This window comes from Erythrolamprus reginae, chromosome Z (assembly GCF_031021105.1).
Source record: "Erythrolamprus reginae isolate rEryReg1 chromosome Z, rEryReg1.hap1, whole genome shotgun sequence".
Lineage (NCBI taxonomy): Eukaryota > Metazoa > Chordata > Lepidosauria > Squamata > Dipsadidae > Erythrolamprus > Erythrolamprus reginae.
Genome location: NC_091963.1, coordinates 80,860,089 through 80,884,930, shown reverse-complemented (window position 1 = coordinate 80,884,930; position 24,842 = coordinate 80,860,089). Strand labels below are relative to the sequence as shown.

Genomic DNA, 24,842 nt, shown 5'->3' with positions numbered 1-24,842 from the left:
TCCTTCCTTCATCATAGCCACTGCTAAGGAGCTGTCTGTTCTCTCCCGTGGAGGTGGATTCCTCCTGCCAGTCTCTGGGGGAAAGGTAGGCCCGATATGGAGGGCAAGCTTGCGGTATCTATCCTCCCACTTAATGATGGGGGTGCATTTGTCTAGCCAGGCCAGACCCAATATGACTGCTTCTGACATCTTTGGGGCGATTATGAACCACAGAAATTCATGGTGTTGGCCTATTTGCTACTCAGCTAACTCCGTCAGGAGTGTGGCTGGAACTCCGCCTACTAGGGAACCATCCATTTGTTGGAAATAGATGGGGTTGGCTAAAAATCTGGTTGGATTCTTAATTTTTCTGTTACTGCTTTGCTGATAAGGCGTCTCGATTACCCTGTATCTATCAGGGCCTGTATTTCCCCCTTCTCCCCCATGGTTATTATTTTAATCTTTGCCTTAAGGAGGAACGGCAGGATGGGTTCACTCATCATTGGGTCATCTTCTCCACCAGGCTCCTCATTCCAGTCGGGGCTCAGTCCTTCTTTGCCCTCAGGAGAATGCTCAGGGGGGAACAGCTTCATTGTTTGAAAGACCCAACGACCTGGCTCTGAGGCTTTTCCAGGTTTTGTTTTTGCTACTGAGCGAGGCCTTCCTCTTGGGAAAGAAAGGGGTGTAGGGCCAAGCACTCTGCTGCCCTATGGCCAGTCCAGCCGCACTGATAGCAATTTATTCCCCTCATGGGCTCTGAGCAAGAAGGCCCCAGCTGGCGAGGTAAAGGGCGGTGTCCTGAAGTCTGTGTGAGACACAGCTGGGGGGAGTTTATTTCTCCCAGTGCGAACCACATCATCCAAAGTAATAGCTGTGACATACCAGTTGTGAATGTCCCAGGGGATGTCATGTATTTTACAAGCCCTTCTCAATTCTGGATCAAGAGCATTTTTAAAAGTATGCCCCAAAAGTCTTTCTGGCCATTCTTGCCTGCTGCCCATCTGAATTCCCATACCAGTTCCTTTACAGGTCTCCCTGATTATTTTAATAGGCCAGTCTGTTTATCTGCATCCACCTGGCTTGTAACATCTAGGAATCTTATCCTCATCATTTCAATGAAATCAGCCACATTGTTTAGCTCAGGAGCACTTTCATCATATAGTTCAGCAATCCATTCTGCTGCCTCTCCCTCATTCATCCCTTTTGAAATGCTATCAATCAACTGTCGATCTCTTGGGAACAGATGGCCATGTTGTTTCACATATGCCCCCACTCAGTAGAGGAAATAGGGAATTTGGTTTGGGAGGAAGGTGGGTCTTCCAGGCCTGGAGAGGCAGCAGCAGGCAAGGGGGGTGAACAGAGGATGAACCCCCACACACACTGATGGACCCCTTGCTGAGGGGGAGGGCTTCATCTCAGATCCATTCTGCTGGAAGGGGGAGGAAGCTGGATAGAGAAAGAGGCAGCAGTTGTTCTCATGGTTGCAGTGTAGAAAGGTGGCTGCTGGAACCCCTGGGCAGGGGGGAGACTAATGTCCACTGGTACTGAGCCCATTCCATTCCTGGCATATATACAGCCCCAGGCGTCTTCATATCAGGGCTTCCTCCAGACTCTTTTTCCCATGCTGGGAGCCAAACCAACCTGGTCTTGGGGCCAACCTGGGCTCAGAAGGAAGGATCACCCAGGTGATTTCAATTCAGCTGGAGGACCTTTAGGGTCTTCACTCACAATCATGTGTAATGATGGGGTTTCTTCGCTTCTCAGGGACCCCTTCCTTAACCCAGGAAAAAGATCCCCAGGGGAGATCATTCTCTTTGGTTGCTTTCTTTAAAAAATCTTGTTGCCTCAGTAGATATGTTTTAAGATTAGCAACCCAGTTTACTCTCTCATCTCCCTGGTATTTTGCATACTCCTCAGCATGCATAGTTTTGTAATGATGTTTCAAATTGTATTCTTTGTGCACTGCAACTTTCTCTGTGCAAATAAGACACGTAGGGATGCCCCTGTGCTCAACAAAGAAATATTGCACTTCCCACTTTGCCTGAAATTGTCTGTGCTAATCAACAACCGTTCTCTTCACTGCAGGCTTTGAAAAAGGCATGTTTGGGGCTGTGTCCCACTGAGTAGCAATTTCCATGGCTGCCTCCACTTCTGAGCCCGGGGTGATGGTGCAAGTTCGCAATAATCCTGTAAAAAAGGCATATCTATAACTTGAAATTACATGACTGTATTTCATTTGAGGGGTTCTTTCTAAGGGGGGTAGTTTAGTTTTTGCTGGGCAAAATGACTTAAATTTGTGCTCCTCCAGGTCCTTTTAGACACGGAGTAAAAAAAGGTTGGTTTTAGCTAGTGGAAGTGTTCTTTTGAATATTTTTTTCAGTACTATACTTATTTGAATATTTCTGAACACAATGAAATTAAAAATGAAATTAAAAAAATTAATGCTTATTTGTTTATTTTGCTCAGAAATGCCCACCCCCTGGCTGTGTGCAATTTTTTCAATTTATAGATAGATTAGCCTGCAAAATCAGAATTTTGAGCAAAATAAACAAATAAGCATTAATTTTTTCATTTCATTGTGTTCAGAAATGTTCAAATTAGTATACTAGCAAAAAAAAACCTTTTCATCCATATTTTCAGTTTGCTGCAAAAATCTTGGCTGTTCATAACCCTTCTGTTTCTGGTGGTCAGGAGACATTGGCTTGGGAACACATTAGATTGGGACCTCCAAATTTGGGCGCTGCACAGAGTCTGCAAGGTGCTGGGCGGCCTAAAAGTCTAATAAATTAAGTTAAATTCAATTTAGAAGAGCCTTTTCTTGTGCTCCACTCTTTTTCCTTAAAGCAGATTTGGGGAAAACGATGACCTGCTGCCTCCCCTCCCCCAGCATGCTGGATCCCAGCTACTTTACAAGTGATAATTAAATTATAATATTTATGAGGATTTTGCACTTTCTACCAGATGGAATCGCAACCAACAGTAAGGGACAGTGCCTGACTTTTTCCCACCCCTCCTGATCCTTGCATGCCATTTCTGAAGAACAAGGCAGAGGCACCGAACTCAGAGCAGATTATAATAATAATAAAATTTTATTTACAGTCAAAGACCATCAATATAATATTAATAATAATTAAAAGGAAAAAGAACAGGAAGCAGGACTTTTGACTGAGCAACCAAGATTGACCCATTGTAAATATACAAGAGATGTACATATCTCGCTATGAAGGCACATATTTGCGACGAATCCCCGCTGCTGCTGCGCAGAATCTGGCCACCTGTGCCGTAATCCTGGCCTGCTCATCCCCAAGCAACCACCGGAGACAGACTTAACTGTATCCAAGAATTACAAAAGGAATTGACAAGAGTCGGATGCACAAAGAGTTCTATATGTGCATTCCTCATTGTTAGTTTACATTTTTAATAGCTTTTTATAACTCCTTTTTCTGCTTGTCTTGGCAAGATTTCCATTTTCTAAAGGAAGGGTCCCCATCCTTTCCCTCAATAGCTTCTTTGACACTGCTAGTTAACAGAGTTGCTGACTCTTACAGGTGGGGGCCTCTGTTGGATCCACCGCCGAAGAAACAGACGGGCGGATGGGGAGGAAAGCCAGAGCCGCAGGCCTCACCTGCTGCCAGAGGGCACCAGCGGTGGCAGCAACCTGCAGGGGGAAAAGAGAAGCGGGCTTCGCAACTTAGGAGGATTTCCCACAGTACACTTTCTACCCAAAAAGCCCGCCTTGCGCAAGCACCCTCAAGGTGGCCACCTGGGGAAGAGAAGAGCAGGGCAGGTGGCTTTCCCGAGGCTGCTTGCTTTGACACTGGCACCGGCGGTGGCACTAACCTGCAGAGGGAAAAGAGAAGCGGACTTCACAATTTAGGAGGATTTCCCACAGCATGCTTTCCACCCAAAAAGGCTGCCTTGAGCAAGCGCCCTCGAGGTGGTCACCCGGGGAAGAGAAGAGCGGGGTGGGTGGCTTTCCCAAGGCTGCTTGCTTTGACGATCTGGGGTTGTCCCCACCCCCTGCTCACCTCGGGCCGCACTAACATCATACTTTGATATGGTGGGGGCCACAAACTATTGTCCTGTTGGCCACAATTGTCCCACGGGCCGCGAGTTTGAGACCCCTGAACTAGAAGATCTCCAAGGTCCCTTCCAATTCTGTTATTCTATTCTGTTCTGTTCCAATTACATAAAAAGTATGTATAGTGATACCTCTACTTAAGAATTTAATTTGTTCCGTGACCAGGTTCTTAAAAAAGTCTTCGGAGAGGGACGGCATACAAACCTAATAAATATTATTATTATTATTATTATTATTATTATTATTATTATTATTATCATTATCATCATCATCATTATTTGTAAGTAGAAGCAATTTTTCCAATAGGAATCAATGGCATATGTTCGGCGGCCAAGCCACAAGCCCTTTAATGCCGCCGACTGAGTCAGCAATTGCTTCCCGGCACTAGGAATCGCCGAGCCGATCTGACAGGCGGGGGAACGCGGATGTCAATAGAGGAGGCTGGCGACCTCCCATATGTTCGGCGGCTGCCCGGAGCGCTGGGGAATGCGGAAGCATGATCCCCTTATAATCAAGGCTGGTGGAGGGAACTGTAAGGGCACAGCACTCTTGTTCAGTCCCCATATTAGAAGCGGCGGTGCACCGCGCCCGCCATTTTGGCGGTTGGCGGGAACCCCTCCCCCCTCCTGTATTCTTCCTCAGTAACCGTTAAAAAGGTGCGAGGAATGGCTGGGAGGGCCGGGAGGCGCAGGCGCACTACACGGAAGGCACGGGGGGCCATTTTGAGGATCGGTAGTCAGTAGAAGAAGTGACAGCAGAGCTCCGTGTCTGCTCCGTTCCTCTTTCGCTGAGATTGCTAATTGATTGTGAGTAATATGGAGACGAATGGCAGTGGAGAGCAAAGTCTCCCTCCTACCCCGGTGCCCAAGCCCAAAGATAAGGGGAAGATAAAGGCCAAATCATCGCAGTCCTCTTCCTCAGCCATCAAGGAGGCCAAGAGGCGGATCCAAGCCCTTGAACAGAAGTTGGAGGCAGCCCTTAATACGGCTCCTTTAGCCAAGGCTGGACCATCGTTGGGTCTTGGGCATGCTGCCGGCCTAACCACCCCAAGAGCTCATGGGGAGGCCAGAACCGAGATAGATTGGTCTCCAGACCACCAAGTATTGCCTCTGCTACATGCTCCTAAAAGTAGGCCAGGCTTAGCGGGCCAGGAGAGATCAGTGTGGGGATGCTCCCCTCAGCCCAAAGTGGTTCCAACAGCTACCTTCACTCCTACAGCTGCGGGACTCAGGGCTCAGCCAGATACGTGGCGAGATATGTCACCGGCCCTTCAGGAGTTAATTACTAATGCCTACTCACATGGCATAGCATTTGGAGCACAACAGGGGCCTCAACAGCCAAGACAAGCCACAAGCCGGGATCTCTGGTCTGCACCGCCCCTTTCAGGTTTGGGATCTGTGACTGAAGAGCCAGCGTTAATGGAGGATAGTGACAAGGACTATGATATGTCAGAGGATGAAACACCCCCAGAACAGCCGTTGGCGGCGGGTCTGTTCAAACAATCCTCGTTCAGGACACTACTGCATAAGGCAAAACAGACAATGGAGTTGAAGGATCCGGCTCAGCCTTCGCAAGTCATACCATCCAGATCCTCTACTCTGTTGAAGGAGCCTAAGCCTGAAACAGACCATGTCCCAGCATCGGAGATCTTTGTACAAAGCATAAAAAGACCATGGCAGTATCCGCCGGCGGCCCAGGGGCCATCAGTGGTAGAAAGGAAATTCTACACTTTTGACGATGAAGTAGAGGCCCTGCTTCAGTTCCCTCCTATTAACCAGCCGGTGGTAACACTGGTTTCCAACGCTCTGGTTCCTGCTGAGATGGGAGACAATTTGAAGCCAGAGGACAAGAAGGCCGAGGTTCTTCTGAGGAAGACACATATGATGTCCGTTTGGGGGTTCCGCGCACCAGCAGCTGCATCCTTTTTTAATAGAGCCTCCATAGTATGGATTGAGGATATGCTGTCCCGCCTGGGGCCAGAGGAGGGGAGAATGCGTCAGGATCTTAGTAAGTTGTTGGCGGCTGCAGAATTTTCAGCCTATGCCACCTTACATGCTGCCAAATTTGCAGGAAGAGGGATGTCAGCTACCCTGGCATCGCGTAGACTACTGTGGCTGCGCAGCTGGCAAGCAGACCCTAAGTCGAAATGGCGCCTGGCCTCATCGCCTTTCCAGGGCTCTCAACTTTTTGGAGACATATTGGAAAAAGTCCTCATAGAGGACAAGGACAAACGGAAAATACTCCCGAGGTCCAAAACGGGACAGGATCGCCGCCAGAACCCCTACAATGGGCGCCAGTCCTTTCGCTGGGACACTTCACGGTCAAACCAATCATTTAGGCCCTTCTCTCAAGGCAATTTTACCCAAAATACCTACAGGAGTGACCGAGCGCCGTTTCAATACCGGACAAGGGGATATCAACAAACTAGACGCCCATTTCGAGGTTCCAGCCAGAGGGGTTTTAAACGCCCCAAATGACTCTATCGTGACACAGCCAGTAGGAGGGAAACTCCACCTTTACAGTACCTCCTGGCGTGCCACATCCTCAGACAGATGGGCATTATCTACAGTAGCACAGGGACTGCGGTTGGAGTTCGTTCAGCCCCCACCCAACCATTTCCTGCATTGCCCAAGATCCCGGAACCCTATCAAACGGAAGGAACTACACCAAGAAGTAAGTCACCTCCTGGAGATCCAGGCCATAGAGCCCGTGCCCAAACACGCAGAGGGCACGGGATTTTACTCTGTGGTGTTCATAGTCCCCAAGGCATCGGGGGGGGGGGGGTGTCGCTTAATTCTGAATCTGAAACATTCTTTACCGGAGATTCAGGATGCACACTCTGCATACTATCCTAGCGGCAGTGCGCCCTCAGGACTTCCTTACCTCCTTAGACCTGAAGGAGGCTTATCTGCATGTGCCGATCTTTCCACCACATCGCAAGTATCTACGATTCTGTGTAGAGGGGACACATTATCAGTACAGGGCCATGCCATTCGGCCTATCATCGGCCCCTCGAACCTTCACGAAGTTGCTGGATGTGCTTACAGCGCATCTGCGCGCGCAGTCCGTCCGCCTGATGGCATACTTGGACGATATAATAATTTTGTCCAAGTCCCAGGCAGGGGCGCACCAAGACCTCCACCTTACAATGAAGGTTCTGGAGGAACACGGCTTTACAATCAATATTCCCAAGAGCCAATTGGAACCATCTACAAGGCTGCTGCATCTGGGGTCGGTAATAGACACAACTACGAGCATAGTGTCACTTTTACCGGACAGGCAGGACAACATCATAGCCTTGATAACCTCCATCCAGAGACAACGGAAAGTCTCCCTAGCCTTATTGTCCAAGCTGCTGGGCACCATGGTCTCGTGTATAGGGATTGTGCCGTGGGCCAGGCATCACATCCGCCCGTTACAAGGGTTTCTGCTTCCGGCCCAGAAGGCAAAACTGAGTCAGTCATACAAGCAAATCAGGCTCCCACAGAGGGTCAGGACCTCTTTGGTCTGGTGGACTTCGCCAGCCCTGTTTCAGGGGTGTTCTTTCCAGACTCACGATCAGGTCGTCATGACTACAGACGCCAGTTTGTCGGGTTGGGGCGCGCACATAGGCCTCCAAGTGGCACAGGGACTTTGGACCAAGGAGGACCTCACACCTGTGAACATCAACCTCCTAGAGCTCAGGGCTGTGTTCTTAGTGCTCCAACACTTTGTGGCTTTGGTTCAAGGGAAACACGTATTAGTCCTAACGGACAATGTGGCAACAAAGGCCTACCTCAACCACCAGGGAGGCACGAGATCACCACGCCTCATGAGGGAGACCATGGCCCTCTTCAACTGGGCCGAAAACAATTTGGCTTCTCTATCGGCGGAGCACATAGCAGGCGTCAACAACATCCAGGCCGATTGGCTAAGCCGAACCACCTTAGACCCCACGGAGTGGAGACTGGATCCGCAGTTGTTCCACAAGATTGCACTGCGATTCGGGACACCGCTGGTGGACTTGTTCGCCTCTCACACCAATGCACAGCTCCCCAGGTTCTATTCTCGGTTCCACTCACCCACGGCGGAGAAAATCAACGCCCTGAGGTCGAGCTGGCCACGCGGCCTCTTATACGCCTTCCCTCCAACAAATTTGATTCAGAGAGTGATAGACAAAATTCTACTGGAGGAAGCGGAAGTGTTGCTTGTCGCACCACATTGGCCACGCCGCCCGTGGTTCTTGGACTTGGTAGCTCTGTCGATCTCCTCACCTTGGAGGATCCCGGACAAGATAATCTCACTCAGTCAAGGGTCAGTCTATCACCCAGACCCGCAATGGTTTCAATTAGCCATTTGGCATTTGAAAGGAACAAGCTGAGGGAGCAATGTTTACCGGACAGTATCATTGCCACAATGCAGGCTGCCCGCCGGCCATCCACGTCCAGGATTTACCAGGCAATGTGGTCGGCCTTTTGTAAGTTCTGCAATGGAAAAGATATGGAACCGGAAATGGCTCAAATAATTACTGTACTAGAATTTTTGCAATTGGGCCTCGAAAAAGGACTAACTCCAAACACCCTTAGGAGGCAGGTGGCGGCATTGACAACCGTTATTCGGTTACCAGAATACTGATCTTTGGCAATTCACCCTTGGATACGGGACTTTCTCAGAGGTGCTATGAACAAACACCCTCCGCCACTGCATAGATTTCCAACGTGGGACTTATCCCTGGTGTTGAAGGCTCTCACTGGTCCACCCTTTGAGCCTTTGAGATCCATTCAGTTCAAATTTCTTTCCATCAAGACGGCCTTTGTAGTGGCTATCACATCAGCCAGACGTGTATCGGATTTGTCTGCGTTATCCATCAGACCAGACCTTTGTATCTTTTATCCGGACCGGGTGGTCCTACGTTTGGACCCGACCTTTCTTCCTAAGGTCAACTCGTTATTCCACAGGAAACAAGAGCTGATCTTGCCGGACTTTTGCTCGCACGGGAGCCACCCTACAGAACTTAGGTGGCACAAACTAGATGTTAGACGAGCGATTAAAATCTACATTAGAAGAATCAAGTCCTTTAGGAAGTCTGAGTCGTTGTTTATTTCTTTTACAGAACCAAAAATGGGCCTGGGCGTTTCTCCCAGTTCAATCAGTCGATGGATCCGGGACTGCATAGGGGAGGCGTATAAGGCTAGAGCTCAGAATCCCCCTCAAGGGGTCACGGCGCACTCCACTCGCAGTGCAGCCACGTCAGCAGCTTGGAGAACTCAAGCCTCGATCGAGGACATATGCCGGGCTGCAACTTGGACGACACCTTCTACATTCACTAGACATTACAGATTGGATGCCTATGCTTCAGCTGAGGCATCTTTTGGGAGAAGGGTATTACAGAGGGTGTGTTCCTCTCCAGCTGCCCTGACTTAACAATCTCCCTCCCATTTAAATTGGAACTTGGGTATATCCCATGTTGGACTCTCCTTCCAGATGCAATGGAGAAGAACCGTTGTACCTACCTGAACGGTCTTCTCAGTGCACTGGAAGGAGAGTCCAAACCCTTAACTCTTTAACATATTTAAATGTTTTGATCATATCCCCCCTTTCCCTTCTGTACTCCAGACTATATAGATTGAATTAATTAAGTCTTTCCCGATAAGCTTTATACTTAAAACCTTCAACCATTTTTGTAGCCTGTATTTGGATCCGTTCAATTTTATCAATATCTTTTTGTAGGTGAGGTCTCCAGAACTGAACACAGTATTCCAAATGTGGTCTCACCAGCAGTGTTGTCTCTAATTTTTTGGGGGGGTGGGTGGAAAAGTATAGTGTCTGAGCGGCAGTCCCTTCGGGACTGGGCGGCACAGAAATAATAATAAAATTTCCCTCTCGGCTTCTGGGCAGGTTTGGAAAACTCTGAGTTGATGATGATTTTTAAGTGAGCGATTGCTCACTGCTCAGCTTAGAGGGAACTATGCTCACCAGTGATGGTATATTAAAGTCCCCCAGGACTGCAAGCCTGGGGAACTCCACCGCCAGCCTGGCTACCGCCTCGAACAGCACAGTCAGGGCTGTTGCAAGATAGCTGGGAGGCAGGTTTGTTAACAACAAGTCCACCTGAACCCCTATGTCCAATCTCAAGAAGAGAGAATCATATCTGACAATCTCAGGAGCAGGGGCCCTGTGAGGGCTTAGAGTCTGATGGACAATGATGGCCACTCCCCCATCCCTTCCCTGGTGTTGCGGCTGGTGCAGGAGCAGAAGGCCGTCTGGGCACATTTCCGAGAAAGGGATGCCTCCCCCCGGACCCAGCCAGGTTTTGGTCACACAAGCCAGGTCAGCCCCCTTCTCCAAGAGTAAGTCTTGGATCAAGGGGGCCTTGTTGGCAACTGACCTGGCATTGAGTAGCAGCAGGTTAAGATCAGGGCCTTGACTATGTCTGATACCAGGTACACGGGATGAGACCGGTGGGCCAGAACAGGGAATCACTCCCATGCAGCAAGTCCTCATTCTCTGAGAGTGACTTACCCCTCAGCTCCCGCCATACCTGCCTCTCCCAGTAATGACCATAATGCCCCGGCTCTCCACCACACCCAAAGTCATTCCCCCACCCTCTCTGGCCTCTATCTCTCAGCAGGCCTGCCATTCCAATCATACCGGTTGTCAGTCCGAAAGCCATCATGTGGAGTTAGAGGCTTTGGCCTGCCACAGTAATACAGCATAAGGGAATTGGGAGGGGTAGGAAAGAAGTTGTAGCCACAACAAATTCCCTTTTCTGAGTCCAAGGTCATCTTTTGTTCTGAGTCAACTGTACGAAAGAGGAAGTAGGTGAAACCCTGCACCGGAATGGTTCACATGATTGCACTTGTGAGTGTGGGGATTATCAGAGCTGCATTTGCAGAAACTAGCCAGTCCAAGCAGCAAACCAGCCCAACTAGCTAACCAACCCAACCAGCCAGCCATAGACCAGTAGATATGGAGTTGAAGTCTTCAATGAAACACAGCAGCAGTAGGAAGTCTTGGAAAAATATATTTACTTCTTATTTACAGTACTATTGTATTCTATCTATACTATACATACATCACACCAGTATCTCACTAGTTTCTCACTACCACTATCTCAGCTACAATAACTCACAGGAACCAACATATCAATACTGCAATACAGCAGCTTCAGAGCACACTTCTCACACTTCTTCTTTTTTTTAAAAATAATTTTTTTTATTAATTTTCTTAAAATAAACAGACAGACATACAAACATTAAGCATAGAGTGGGGGTGCATTTCCCCCGCTTATCTTGAAAGTATAAATTCAAATACAGAAAAAGAATACATAGTTGAATATATATTAAATATTAAAAAGTCTAGTAAATTTGGGTTAGAATTTTCCAAATTTTAACTACTATATGTATATAAACCAAAATTCTTAGTATGTTGCTTATACATAAACTAATATACCATAATCATCAAACGATACATTTAAACTAATATTAACATTATTATTACCCAGGTAAAAACAAATACAAGAAATTAACTAAAAGTAAATTTATATATCTTATTTTTTCTTGTCTATCCATTTATAAACATTGTTCCATGTTTCATAGAATTTAGTATCTTCTTGATCATCATAACCATTTCAGCGCAATCTAATATTTTTGCTATGACTTCTTCCTTGGGGATTTATTCCCCCTTCCAATTTTGCGCATATATTATTCTAGCCGCAGTTAGTATGTGTATAATTAAATAAAGAATTTCTTTCTTATAAGTCTGATTGGTAATTCCTAATAAGTAAAATTCCGGGGTGTTTTCTATATCCTGCTTTACTATTTCTTTTATTATTTTCTCTATCATCTTCCAGTATATTTTAGCTTTACCACATGTCCACCATTGATGGTAGTAGGTTCCTATTTCTTTCTTACATTTCCAACACAGTGGAGATGTTTTGGGAAACATTTTTGCTATCCTATTTGGTGGGAGATGCCACCTGTAAAACATTTTAATTTGGTTTTCTTTTAATGAGACTGATTTAGTCATTTTCCAGTTGTTAGTCCAAACTTTCTCCCATGTATCTATATCTATTTCCTTGCCAATATTTCTGCACCATCTTATCATAGTGTCTTTTAAGGTCAACTCTATATTTTTGTGTGCAATGAGGAATTTATATATTTTACCTATCATTTTTGTTGGGTTAGTAGTAATTAAGTTACTTAGCAAATTTTTACTTTTATTAAAAATATAGAGGGTTTTATCCTTCTGATATCTAGATCGAATCTGGGCATAATGCCACCAATCTATTGTTATCCCTTCTTCTTGTAATTTAATCCTAGATTTTAACTTCATCTGATCATTTAGTAATTCTTTATATCTAAAAAATATTTTCTTGTCTTTTATAGACTTCGGATGTGTTATTGCTTCCAGGGGGGCAAGCCATTCTGGGATATTTAGAAAGTGGTTTTTCCTTATATCTTTCCAGACCTCTAATAGATACTTCCTTAATGTGTGTCTTTTAAAATATGAGTGGTTTTTTTCCTTGTCATACCATATAAATGCGTGCCATCAGAGCATAAGATCGTGTCCTTCTAGGTTTAATATTCTTTTATTCTCTAGAGTTATCCAATCTCTAATCCATGTTAAGGCGGCAGCCTGATAGTATAATTTCCAATTTGGAAGGCCAAATCCTCCTCTTTCTTTAATATCTTCTAGACAATTTATTTTTATCCTTGCTTTTTTCCCTTGCCATATAAATTTTTTAACTATATTTGTCAAAGTTTTAAAAAAGATTCCCCCTGGATTTATTGGGATTACCTGGAAGAGAAATAAGACCTTGGGTAAAATATTCATCTTAATTGTTGCAACTCTTCCTAAGAATGATATTTTCAGGTTATTCCACATTGCTAAGTCTTTTTTAATTTCTGTTAATAATTTTGTATAGTTATCATTTTTTAATGTTATTGTTTTCGCTGTTAAACATATTCCTAAGTATTTTACTTTTTTAACAATCTTTATTCCGGAAATGCTTTCTAATTTGGTTTCTTGCGTTTTGCTCATATTTTTAGTTAGAAAATGTGTTTTACTTTTGTTTATCTTTAAACCTGCTACCTTTCCATATTGTTCTATAGCTTGCAGTAATGTGGGGACTGTTATTATCGGTTCTTCGATTATAAACGTTAAGTCATCTGCAAAGGCTTGAACTTTATAAGTTTCATCTCCTACAGTTAGACCTTTTATTTTAGGGTCTGTTCTTATTTTAATTAATAGAGTCTCCAGAATCATAATTAATAACAATGGTGATATAGGACAACCTTGACGAACTCCGCTATTTATCTCGAGTATTGGTAATTGGTTATTGTTCAATATTATATTAGTTGTTTGTTTTGAATAGATAGTATCTATTAAATTAACGAATTTTGGGCCAAATCTCATTTTATTTAATTGCATTTTTATAAATATCCAGTTGACGTTGTCAAAGGCCTTTTGGGCATCTAAGAACATTAAGGATGCTGTCTTACCTGGATGTTGTTCATAGTACTCTAGTGTGTTTATGACTGTTCTGAGGTTATTTTTAATTTGTCTCCCTGGTAGAAACCCATTTTGGTCTTGGTGTATTATTCCATTTATGACTCTTTTAAGTCTGTCTGCATAAATAGCAATAAATATCTTGTAATCTACGTTTAATAATGATATGGGCCTGTAGTTTTTGATTTTTTCTGGCTCTGTACCCGGTTTGTGTATTAAAGTTGTTAGTGATTCTGACCAAGATTTAGGAATTTTACCCTCAAGTCTGCATTGATTGAAAATTTCTAACATATTATTTCTTATTGTTTCATTTTCTATTTTATACCATTCTGCCGATATGGCGTCTGGGCCCGTGGCCTTATTATTTTTCTGTTTTTTGATTATTATTAGGAGTTCTTCCATTGTTATTGGTCCGTCCATAGTGGCCTGTTGGTCTTCTGTTATTTGTGGTAATTTTGAAGACTGTAAATAGTTAAAAACTTCATCTTCACTAATATTATCTTTTGCATATAGATCTTTATAAAAAGTATACACAATGGCTGCCTTTCCTTCTGTATCATATTTTATTGTACCATCTTTGTCTTCTAGTTTTTTAATTAATTTTGATTGCCTCTGTTTTCTAAGTTTATATGCTAACCATCTGCCTGGTTTGTTTGCATGTTCAAAATAATGTTGCTTTGCTCTTTTAATTTTTTCAGTTATCTGATTTTGTTCTATGATTCTAATTTTATGTTTAATTACATTTATTTCTGTTTTTAAGTCTCTATCCTTGATATGCTGCTGCGATAAGAATTCTAATTGTTTTAATTCATTTATTAATTGTACATACTTTAATTTGTTTTCCTTATTATATTTTGCTGTGTAGGATATTGTTAATCCTCTTATATAGGCTTTAACTGTATCCCATAAATTTTGTGGAGTAGTGTCTGAGTTTTTATTAATTTCAAAGAATATTTTTAATTCTTTTTCAATCCAATCCTTATATTTCTTATCATTTAAAATGTTTCTATTCATCCGCCAGTTGTTCTGTTTGTTATTAATTCTCATAGAAACTACTATTGGATTGTGATCAGCCCATGTATTGACATCTATCTCGACCTCTTTTATTTGTTCTGCAATAATTTTTGGTGCCCATACCATGTCTATTCTTGTCCAGATTTTGTGGGGGTTGGAGTAGAAGGTATATTGCCTCTTGTGAGGGTATCTTTCCCTCCAAATATCATTTAATAATAGTTCCGCTTTCATTTTTTGAAAAGTACTAGGTAGTAGATTCCTTCTTGTTTTTTTTCTTTTTTTTCTTTTATTGTTACCTCCCCCCCCCCCTGAATGGTCTAGTTGTCTATTCGCAATAGCATTAAAATCACCAATTATTAATACATTTTCAATAACTAGTTCTATTATTGTTTGGTGTAGTTTTTTGTAAAATGTCATTTGATCTTCATTAGGGGCATAAATAGAAACAATAACTAGAGGTCTGGGTTCAATATCAACTTGAACAATCAATATTCTACCTTCATTATCCTTAAATATTTGTTTGGAATTTATAGAATTCTCAACATACATCACTACTCCTCTTTTTTTTTGATCTGCTAATGCAGCATACATTTTTCCAATTTTGGGATTCAACAGTAATTTTTGGTTGCTTTTTTTAATATGCACTTGTTGTAATATTGCAATTTGAGCATTTTGATTTCTGATTTTGGAAAAGATTTGTTTCCTTTTCCTTGGTTCATTAAGTCCATTGACATTTACAGAAAAGATTTTTAAGTCTTTACTTATTGTCATTTAGTAGGTTTTTTGGTTTCTCGCTGAGGTTGAACTCTTCTGGCACCTTGGTCCTGCTCGATTATCTGAGCGGTAGCCCCCAGATCTTCTTCTTGTTGGATTGCTGGTTTTTCCCCTGGTTGCTGTTGTACTGGTTGTTGTTGGACCACTTGTTGCTTGGCTGTATGGTCCAGATGGCTGATACCGCTATTTTCAAAGAAGTACATGGCTTGATCTATATTTTCCAGTTTGTATCTTGTAGAACGCCAAGTCAGAGATAGGCCTTGTGGAATGAGCCAACGGAAAGTTATATTTTCTTTAATCAAAATTCTGGTTAGGAAGTGATAATCTCTTCTGCTTTCTCTGACACTTCTTGGAACTTGTTTTAATATTTTTATTTCAATTCCTTGATGTTGGAGTTTGGAATTTCTTGACCAGTGGAGTATGTCATCTCGCAAAGCTTTTCTTGTGAACTTGATGTGTATCTCTCTCGGAAGATTGTGGCAACGAATGTAGCTATTCGAAGTTCTGAAAATTTCATCGATTTCTTTCAGTAGTGCTGTGGGATCCTCTTGGAGTATTCCTCCAATAGTTTCAGCCATAGTCATTTTTAAATCTTCATCTTTTTCCTCTTTTATATTCTGAAATCATAGCCCATACGAAGCACGTTGCATCTCCAACTGAGTGATTGATTCATCATATCTTCTATATCGTGCATCAGCTCTACCTTCAAGGTAGTCCATTCTTTTTTCGGTTTTGTCAGACTTCTCTTCAACTTTTTTAACTTGGTCATCACTTTCTTGTAGTGTTTGTTGTATCTCCTTTATCTGATCTTTCATCTCTCCCATGTCAACTTTCAGTTCAGCCATCTCCGTTTTAAATTCTGCCAGCTCTGATTTTATAGCTTCTCTTTGTTGTGTTGCGTCCTCTTTTATAGCCTCTCGTTGTTGGGTTGCATCTTCTTGAGATTTAAACATAAAGTCTTTCAATGTATTTAAAGTTTCTTGTATTGTTGCAAAGTTGGACTGCATTGTTTTGTCTTTGTCTTTGTCTTTCCCCTTGGTAGACATAGTTAACACCTGGTGCGACGGGGAAGGATGCAGTGACCCTTGTGGGGAAGGAATTGCTGCTATAGTTTGTTTTTTAACCGTTTTAACAAAGGTTGAGGTGCTTGACATTATCAAATTTGAATCCACTATTTAAAATTTAAAATTACTTTCAATTTATATGTAGTAAAAGGAAAAGAATTCCTATAGATTCCAAACCTGTTCAATTTACCTTGTTTACAATTTCCCTTCAAATATAGCAATATATCAATCCAATTACTAACAAAATTCAAAATGTATTGTTATTTTTAAAACTTTAGATAGGCAATACCAAAAGAACCAGGTGTAAGACTTTTAAAAATAAGAAAGAAGCAAGAACTAAAAAGAAGTAGTCTGAAAAGAGGACAGAATAAATGAGAAAAAATGACTATTCATAAAAGGCAGAAAGGAACAGAGAAAGAAAAAATTATAGGAGAGAAAAAGGAGGGGGAGAGAGGAGAGAAGAGAAAAATAAGAAAAAGAGTGGAGGAAATTATTCTAGGGGAGAGAGAAAGGAAGGAGGTGGTATTTTAATTCCACTGAAAAGGAGCAGGAAACCAAGGTTTATTAACAACGCATATGTTTCAAATCAATTTTCTTTTAAAAATGACACTGCACAAAAGAAGGAAGGAAAAGAATCAAAAAAAGACCAGGGAAGAAAATAGTTATTCTAAAAGACAAAATATCAGTATTATATACTTATGTTCTTCTTATAAGTCGAATAGTTGTGCTGGTAAATAAGGGTTGTAAATCCAAATGTCAAGGGGTAAGGTTGTATTTAGTTCCAATTTCAGATTCAAAGGCAAAGTCAAGTTAAAAGTTTTCGTTTGTTTAAAATAGAGTCAGTTTATTTTCCAAATCCAAGACAAAGGTAAAGAGGCAAATCCTAAAATGGAGTCAGGTTAAGTTTCGTGCACCAAGGCAGATGTTAGAAAATTCTCAACAAATAATCCAGAAACGATCAGCAAGTAATCCAAATACGTTAATCCAGAAGTAAATAATCCAAAGGAAAGGCTGGATAAACTCTTTTTGATTTAATATTTCAGTTCCTTTTATTTTCCATTTATTTTCAAGTTATTGCGTTATTTCATTGTTGTATAGAAAAAAAACAGCAAGGTGAGAAGAAAGGCAGCAAGACTGTGTTCCTCCGCTGTCAGAGTTAAAGCCCGGAACACTATATTTTTAACGGTCTAGAAAATACGAATTCCAATCATCATTGCAGATTTCCTTTAGCAATTTAGATTTTTTCTATAATCATATCAAATTTAAATTGTTTTGTTAATCCATAGAGTAAAAAAAATATTTTTTAAGTTCCAAAGTTCAAGTTCAAGATGGAAAAAACGAAAGTGAAAAAATTAGATTCGGCTGTTATTTGCGGATGAATACAAATTGTCCAAAAAAACCCTTTCACCTTCGCCTTGTTGAAAAAAAAAAAACTTTCACTGGAAACTTTTACTGTGATCAAATCTTCTGTTTTTAAACATGAAACGAAAAAATAATTTTTTACCTTAGGTCTTTTTGTCTGTTGCATTCCTTATCAGTCAAATCGATTGCAATAATTTCACTTTCTATAGCTTTCTCTTGCTTCCCGCTAGGTTTGGAGAGAATGCACTGGCCGAATCTTCCTAAGAAAGGGAGATCGGTTCTCCCTTCTCCGAAGCTGCGGGGCGAACCGCTGTCTCTGGAGCTTCAGCGACGGCTCCTCGGACAGAGGGGAGCCCCCTGTTCTGGGATCGGGCCATCCGAGCCCGATCCGATCGCAATTGGCGACCTTCGGAGGGGTAGAAGGAATCTCGGGGCAGAGCGCTGCCGAAGAGATCCCGCTGCGGTCTCTTCCAGACCGGAAGTCTATATAGAGGGAACTATGCTCACCAGTGATGGTAGATTAAAGTCCCCCAGGACTGCAAGCCTGGGGAACTCCACCGCCAGCCTGGCTACCGCCTCGAACAGCACAGTCAGGGCTGTTGCAAGATAGCTGGGAGGCAGGTTTGTTAACAACAAGTCCACCTGAACCCCTATGTCCAATCTCAAGAAGAGAGAATCATATCTGACAATCTCAGGAGCAGGGGCCCTGTGAGGGCTTAGAGTCTGATGGACAATGATGGCCACTCCCCCATCCCTTCCCTGGTGTTGCGGCTGGTGCAGGAGCAGAAGGCCGTCTGGGCACATTTCCGAGAAAGGGATGCCTCCCCCCGGACCCAGCCAGGTTTTGGTCACACAAGCCAGGTCAGCCCCCTTCTCCAAGAGTAAGTCTTGGATCAAGGGGGCCTTGTTGGCAACTGACCTGGCATTGAGTAGCAGCAGGTTAAGATCAGGGCCTTGACTATGTCTGATACCAGGTACACGGGATGAGACCGGTGGGCCAGAACAGGGAATCACTCCCATGCAGCAAGTCCTCATTCTCTGAGAGTGACTTACCCCTCAGCTCCCGCCATACCTGCCTCTCCCAGTAATGACCATAATGCCCCGGCTCTCCACCACACCCAAAGTCATTCCCCCACCCTCTCTGGCCTCTATCTCTCAGCAGGCCTGCCATTCCAATCATACCGGTTGTCAGGCCGAAAGCCATCATGTGGAGTTAGAGGCTTTGGCCTGCCACAGTAATACAGCATAAGGGAATTGGGAGGGGTAGGAAAGAAGTTGTAGCCACAGCAAATTCCCTTTTCTGAGTCCAAGGTCATCTTTTGTTCTGAGTCAACTGTACGAAAGAGGAAGTAGGTGAAACCCTGCACCGGAATGGTTCACATGATTGCACTTGTGAGTGTGGGGATTATCAGAGCTGCATTTGCAGAAACTAGCCAGTCCAAGCAGCAAACCAGCCCAACTAGCTAACCAACCCAACCAGCCAGCCATAGACCAGTAGATATGGAGTTGAAGTCTTCAATGAAACACAGCAGCAGTAGGAAGTCTTGGAAAAATATATTTATTTCTTATTTACAGTACTATTGTATTCTATCTATACTATACATACATCACACCAGTATCTCACTAGTTTCTCACTACCACTATCTCAGCTACAATAACTCACAGGAACCAACATATCAATACTGCAATACAGCAGCTTCAGAGCACACTTCTCACGAACAGCAACAGAGCACAGCGAACAGAGAACTCTTGCATAGTTAAATACTATTTACATAATTACTAGGTTGCTGCACGCTCACCTCAGAATGATTCAGCATTCTCGATAGAAGCCTACCTTCTGCATTAATATATTATCTCAGGATTTTTAATTCCTGACACCCCTTCTAATATCTTAATGCAGTGCTACACAACTTGTTTATCAAGGCGTTACATTTACATACATTTACATTATTGCATTTACCTTCTTCATATACATATACACTCCTCATATACATACTGAATATATTTCCATTTTAATCCATTCGGATTCTACAAATTGTGTTACATTCTGTAATTTAACTTCAATGTACAGTTTTCACTTCATTGGCTTCCTGTACCTTCACTTATTCCCACAATTATTCAATCTTTGTTTCCTGATTTCTACAATGTCAGTATTCACCTATTGTCTTACCTATCCCAAGTCTGTAACCATACATGACTTGTTCAGATCATTAAATACTTGCATGATTAACCAATCATCTCTTGCACTTACATAAATATCATCACCACATACACTTATCCTTATTTGATCCTTTCCGCCATCCTTGATGTATACATACGCGTCAGCTGTGCTGGGCCTGAACTCCATTTGGATTAATTTTTCATCTATACATTTATTCCAACTCTTAGAGAACTTCTTTAAGCCATAGAGAGCTTTGTTCAATCTATACACTTTAGAACTAACCTTCAGTTCAAAACCAGGTGCTTGTTTGACATACACATCTTCCTTTAGATCAGCATTTATATAAGTACATTCTAAATCAAACTGTTTCAACTTGAAACCTTTTTCCATCTCTAATGCTAACTTACTTCTCATGGTTTCTTCTTTAGCTGTGGATGAATGCTTTTGCACAAATCCCCTCGCTACAAGTTTTGCTCTATATTTCTTACTTCCATCAGGCATTGACTTCAACCTGTACACCCATTTTGTACCAATTACTTTTCTGTCCTTGGGTAACTCAACAATGTCAAACACATTTTGCTTCTGCAAATTCATCCTTCATTGCATGTTGCCATCTTTGCACTTCCTCTGGTGGCCTTTTTAACATTTCATTATAACTTTTTGGCTCATCTAACTCACTAAATAAAAGAACACTGTGTGAATAACCATACCTTTCTGAAGGTTTCCCAATATTAGACCTCTCTGACCTCCTAGGTAGCACTCTTTCTTCATTAACAACCTGTTTTTCCTCAGGCTTTAATATCTGTTCTTCTTCTTCTTCACATTTTCTACTTGTGGCCTATACTTAACATCAATTTGCCTTGACTCTGTTGGCTTATTCTCCAAAAATATCTCTGCATTGGAGTGAATCCTTTCCCAATTACTGTGTTTCTCAAAATTGGCACTTCTAGAAATCATAACTCTGACTTCCGAGGTGGGGCCATGGCGGAGCGGAGCTAAGGGGACAACCACTACACTTAGACCGAGTTTTTTTGTCTTAGATGCCTACTTAAAGGCATTGCAAAACCTTGTAGAGTGGAGTGAAAGGAAAGGGAGCACCGTGGGACAGCGTGGGTGAGCGCAGACCACTGCTCTTTTAGGTAGATTCCCCACGATCGGACGAAGAAGAAGCCAGTGTCAGGCATTACGGCCTGAAGCAATGGAGCCTAATAAACCAGCGAGGGAAGGCAGTGAAAGAGGAACGGTGTGCTATTGGAGGGATCGAAGGGAAAGCAGCTGACAATGGAGACGCAGATAAGAACAAATTGTCTAGAGGGCTCCCGAGCGACAAGCAGTGAGAGAAGTTCCGAAAGTGATAGAATGGTGGTGCTGAGAGAGGAAAAAGATGGAGTGGAAGGAGCGGTAACAACAAATCCACACGAAAAGGGCTGTCTCATCTGTTCGAGAAGGAGGTGAATCCAGGAATCCAGGCAACTTCTTTTGCTGTTGAAAAGCCTCCAAATCGGGATTTTTTTGGGGGGGGGAATGAAAGAAGACAGGTAATTCCCCAATCTGTGCTAGAATGTTTATTGATTTAATTAGAAGAACTCATGTTGATTTGGAAGTGTTTACCATGAAAATTGTCTCTGTCTTTTTGAACTACATCATAACCGGACGAGGGGACTGAGCAGACAAAGCAAGCGGTTTTTGAACGGAACTTCCCCTTTCTGTTTAGATCCTAGTGGAATTAAAACCAAAAACCAATATTATTGAAACCCACAGAATAACTTTGATTTGACAAGACTTTGAACTGATTACAAACTGATCTTGTGAACTGACTTTGATTTGGTGTGACAATTTAAGTGACTGTAACTATGAGAATTTCAGCATAAGAGGCTAAACAATTTCATGGTAAAGGGACAATTTATGTTTTTGGATCGCAGCTGCCTAACTTAGATATTCCTTTTTCTTGCGACTCTCTTTTCCTTGAAACTGAGTATACTACTTTGTTTACCCTACTTCAGACCCTTCATTTTACTAACTTTTAGATTCCTTAACTACTCTTTGTCTACCATTGGAATATATTTGGATATTATTGGACATTATTTAGACATTACACTTTATTATAATAGACACGTTTTTACTATTGCTACTTTATTTTTCTTGGGAAAATACATTTGATGATTAAGTATATTAACTGATTTAAATATATTAACTGATATAAGCATATTAATTGATAATTGAAGTTTGATACTTAAGTATATTAATTGATTAGCTAATAGTGATTGACTTTATAATGATTGAAATAATATAATACAATAGTGATTAATAAGGCCTTAGAGATTAAATGATTAAGGGATCAGAGTGACACATAGGTTCTGATATCAATATTGAATTTGTAGAGTGATTTTATGACAATTTCTATAGCTTATACTTAGCCAACTAATATTTAAGTAATTAACATTAGATAAGATTAATATTGATATTTGATGCAAGTACTGTATTTTATATTTACTGGTGAATTAACTGATCTGAACCAATTTGGTTAACCTACTTGATCAGGTTTAATAGCTATATCTCTACCCAAATCTATACTGCAAGTATTTTTTTTAATTATTATCTTACTGAGTTTTACAGAAATAAAAATAGAAAAAATAAGTTGAAATAAGTCAACAGTAATTTTGTTATAAATCAGTACATTTGGCACATATACCATAAACATCACATACCGTATTTTTCGCTCTATAAGACGCACCTGCTGATAAGACGCACCTAGATTTTAGAGGAGGAAAATAGAAAAAAAATATTTTGAGCCAAAAAGGGGAGAGGAAGAGAGGAAGGAGTGAAAGAAGGGAGTGAGGGAGGAAAGAAGGGAGGAAGGAAAAGGAAAGCAAGAAATGGAGGGAGGAAAGGAAGGAAGGAAGGAAAGAAAGAAAGAAAGAAAGAGGGAAGGAACAGGAACAGAGGAAGGAAGCAAGGAAACTTATGAAAGGGGAGAGTAAGAGAGGAAGGACTGAAGGGAGGGAGGGAGGGAAGAAGGTAGGAAGGAGAAAGAAAAGAAGAAATAGAGGAAGGGAAGGTAAAAGAGAGAAAGAAAAAGAGCAAGAAAGAAAGCAAGAAAGAGAGAAAGAAAATGAAAGAGAAATAAAAATAGAGAGGGGGAATGAAAGAAATGGAAGGAGGGAAGGAAGGAGAGAAAGCAAGAGAAAGAAAGAAAGCAAGAGAAAGAAAAAAGAATGAAAGAGCAAGAGAGCAAGAGAGAAAAAGAAAGAAAGAAAGAAAGAAAGAAAGGCAACTTCAAAGAAAGGCTCACTGAGCATCTCTCACTCTCTCTCTTTCTATCCCTCTTTCTTTCTTTCTTTCTCTTCCTTTCTCTCTCTCCTCTTCCTTTATCTCCTCTCTCTCCCTCCCTCTCTTTCTCTCCCCCCTCTCTCCCCCTTTCCCTCTCTCTTTCTCTCTCTCCCTCTCTTGCTATCTCTCCCCCTCTCCCTCTCTCTTTCTCTCCCCCCTTTCCCTCTCTCTTTCTCTCTCTCCCTCTCTTGCTAGCTCTCCCCCCTCTCCCACTCTCTTTCTCCCTCTCCCTCTCTCTCCCCCTCTCTCTTTCTCTCTCTCCTCCCCTTTCTCTCCCTCTCTCTTTCTCACTATCTTGCTGTCTGTTGCTCTCACTCACTCTCGTTCTCCGTTCTTCTTAGCGGTGACGCGCGCACGCCCTGCCCGCCTCACCTTTGCCGAGAGCTCTCAGCAAGGGGGTTGTAGGAGAGGCGGGGCCGGCGGCAAAGGTGATATTCAATGTCGGGGGCGCACGGGCAGTTGCAGGCGCTCCCTATCTCCCTGCTAGCCCACTCGGAATATTCAAAATAAGAAAAACCTTCGCCGGCAAAGGCTTTTCTTATTTTGAATATTCCGAGTGGGCTAGCAGGGAGATAGGGAACGCGCCAACCGCCCGTGCGCCCCGACATTGAATATCGCCTTCGCCGGCCTCCGCTGACAAAAGCCTTTGCCGGCATTTCCTCTCGGCGCAGCGGCGGGCGGAGAGAAGGAAGGGGGGGCAGCGGCGTCCCTCCTGGCCTTGGCGGGCCGCCCGACCCTCCCCACCTCCTGCAAACGCGGCGGGCGGCGGGGGGAGAGCGAGGAGCCGGTTCCGGCGGGCGCGGGGCTTGGCTGGCTGGCTTGCGTGGGGAGCGCCGCTGGTGGTGAGGAGGGAGACCCTCCTCCGGGAGGGAGGGGGCCAGGCAGCAGCTAGCCAGCCAGCCGGCGCTTCGGAGTTCGCAGCCTCCCCCCCCCCACCCTGCCTGCATCTTCGCTCCATAAGACGAGGCTGATTTTTCTTCCTACTTTGGGAGGAAAAAAACTGCGTCTTATGGAGCGAAAAATACGGTAATATTAGAAATATTAAGGATATAAGAAAAAGAAATAGGGAAAAGGGAAGAAATGAAAAGAGAAAAACCGCTTGTCTCAGGCTTGGTCGAAAACTTTATCTTTCCGATTTTGTAATTCCATGGCCAATTTGGACATTTCTGCGTAGTCCATAATTTTAATTAAAAGGTTTAAGATAGTAGATGTTCTTTCTTGTTTCCAATACTGGGCATACAAAATTCTTTCAGCGGCTAGAATGTGAATGAGTCGGAGCGTCACAGCCTCCAGCCGATCTACAGATCAAGTAAGGTCCGAACAAAAAAGCAATTACAAATATATACAAATTACTATTAGAACATAAAAATTTAGAGGAAATTGTTAAAGGAAACATGATTGGCTGGGCAAAGAATATTGGGCACACTATCCATCTGGACCAATGGGAAAAAATTTGGCTAACAAACTACAAAATGATGAAATCTACTCCATATAAAGAAAATTTAATAAAAATGTTTTATAGGTGGAATATGCCGCCAGCTAGGTTAGCTAAGATGTACCCAAACCTTAAGCCAAATTGCTGGAAATG

General features: G+C 42.7%; 1 protein-coding gene across 7 annotated transcripts in view; it reads left to right on the top strand.

Moving 5' to 3' along the window:
* TRAK1 (trafficking kinesin protein 1) overlaps positions 1-24,842 on the top strand; it is a 709,911-nt gene that overhangs the window by 285,852 nt on the left and 399,217 nt on the right. The window lies entirely within an intron of this gene.